The 2,563-nt window shown below is 40.1% G+C and overlaps 1 pseudogene; it reads left to right on the forward strand.

The window, feature by feature from the left end:
• The first annotated feature begins 1,131 nt into the window (after positions 1–1,131).
• On the forward strand, positions 1,132–1,829 carry LOC115286413 (annotated as a pseudogene).
• Positions 1,830–2,563: the final 734 nt, after the last annotated feature.

Here is a 2,563-nt window from a genome sequence, read left to right on the forward strand (position 1 = left end):
CTGGAACTCAAAAGAAAACTGGAGTAGCCATCCTTATATCAGACCAACTGGACTTTAAAGTAAAGGCAGTAACAAAAGATTAAGAAAGACACTATATAATAATTACAGGGTCTCTCCATCAGGAAGAGCTAACAATTATAAACATCTATGTGCTGAATTTGGGAGCACCCAAATACATAAAGCAATCACAAACAGAAACAATCTTATTGATAAGAATGTGCTAATTGCAGGGGACTTTAATATTCCACTCACAGCAATGGATAGATCAACGAGACAGAAAATCACTAAAGAAACAATAGACCTGCATGACACATTGGAACGATGGAATTGATAGATATATTTAGAACTCTGTATCCTGAAGCTAGGCAATTCACTTTCTTCTCGAGTGTGCATGGCACATTCTCCAAGATAGACCACATACTGGGTCATAAAGTAGCCCTCCATAAATATAAACTAATTGAGATCATACCATGCACACTTTCAGATCACAATGCAATGACTTGAAATCAATCATAGGAAAAAGTCTGGAAAACCTCCAAAAACATGGAGGTTAAAAACCACCCTACTAAAGAATGACTGGGTCAATCAGGCAATTAGAGAAGAAATTAAAAAATATATGGAAACAAATAAAAATGAAAATACAACAATCCAAACTCTCTGGGATGCAGCAAAGGCAGTCCTAAGAGGAAAGTATATTGCAATCCAGGCCTCTTTCAAGAAACTAGAAAAAGTGCAAATTCAAAATCTAACAGAGCACTTATTGGAACTAGAAAGAGAACAGTTAAGAGCAACCCAAACCCAGCAGCAGAAGAAAAATAATAAAGATCAGGGCAGAAATAAACAATAGAGAATAAAAAAAAAGCAGTTGAACAGATCAATGAAACCCAGAGTTGGTTTTTAAAAAAAAATAAAATTAAAAAGCCTCTAGCCAGGCTCCTCAGAAAGAAAGGAGAGAACACCCAAATAGACAAAATCATAAATGAAAATGGGTCTATTAAAACCAATCCCTCAGAAATACAAGGAATCGAGGTGCGCGTATTCGGCGCGCACAGGCACTAGGAGGACGCAGCTCTAGGTCCGGTCTGGTGGGTGTCCGAGCCGCTGCGGTGCGAGAGAGGAGTGGCCGGAACTGTTTGAATATCCACCTTTCAGTTTCTGTGCTTATCAAAACTTTTAATTCATCATGGATAATCTGTCATCAGAAGAAATTCAGCTGAGAGCCCACCAGGTTACTGATGAGTCTCTGGAAAGTACAAGGAGAATGCTGGGTTTAGCCGTTGAGTCTCAGGATGCAGGAATCAAGACTGTCACTGTGCTGGATGAACAAGGGGAACAACTAAACCGCATAGAAGAAGGCATGGACCAAATAAATAAAGACATGAGAGAGGCAGAGACAACTTTAACAGAACTCAACAAGTGCTGTGGCCTTTGTGTCTGTCCATGTAATAGGACAGAGAACTTTGAGTCCAGCAAGGCCTACAAGGCAACATGTGGAGATGGTGGAGACAACTCTCCTGGCGATGGGGTATCTAAGCAGCCAGGTCGAGTGATGAATGGTCAACCTCAACAAGCAACTACTGGAGCGGCCAGCGGTGGATACATTAAACGTATACTTAATGACGCCAGAGAAGATGAAATGGAAGAGAACCTCACTCAAGTGGGCAGTATCCTAGGAAACCTAAAAAACATGGCCCATGGGCACTGAGATTGAGGCTCAAAATCGGCAAATAGACCGGATCACAGAAAAGGCTGACACCAACAAAGATCGTATCGACATTGCCAATGCCAGAGCACAGAAACTCATTGACAGCTAAAGCGCTGCTGTACTTCTTTATCATTTATTCACTTCTCTAGCTCCTCCTTCAAAGTCATTACCTTTTCAGAGTTTGAAGTTTTGGTTCCATGCTCTTCTAGTCAGGAGATAATGTGCAAAAAGGGCTAGGAGTACAGACCCTACTTTTTATGTTCTCTTTTCCCTTGAGGGTAGGCTGCTGCTCAGCCTTTCTTTTAGTATTTTTTTTCTCAGTTTATACTCTTAGATTGGTTTTTGTACATTATATATAGTGTTACTTTTCATCCTTCTGATTTACTTTAGCAGGTTCTTGTGCTTTCAAGATTTGGAAGCATTGCCAAAGACAGCCACGAAAAAGGAAGCTGAAGGCAGGGAGGGGGGCAGCAAGGAGGAGAGGCAAGAGATAAGAGGTTGTTACCTCAGGAAAACCTGCAGGCCACAAAGCAAAAATTGCAAAGCCACAGTAAAGATCCAGTTGGGTTTAGTTTTTAACTTAAGTTGCAGTTGTTGCCAATTTAGGCTAATGCTTGGGTTCAGAGCTTTTATGCACAGAATTTTTGTTATACATCACAACTTCGCAACCTCTGCTCCAAAAAAATAGGATGAATTTTCTTAAAGTGAGCTTAGTTTCTGAGCCTTTGGTGATTCATGCGTGTACATAGATTCTCTGATCCCATTTTATATTGTACCATATAGGAACACTTTGTATAAAAGAATGGCTTTTTATTTTCACATTATTAGTACTATCATGGTCCCATTACATGCCTATTA

Source organism: Suricata suricatta, chromosome 3 (assembly GCF_006229205.1).
Source record: "Suricata suricatta isolate VVHF042 chromosome 3, meerkat_22Aug2017_6uvM2_HiC, whole genome shotgun sequence".
Taxonomy (NCBI): domain Eukaryota; kingdom Metazoa; phylum Chordata; class Mammalia; order Carnivora; family Herpestidae; genus Suricata; species Suricata suricatta.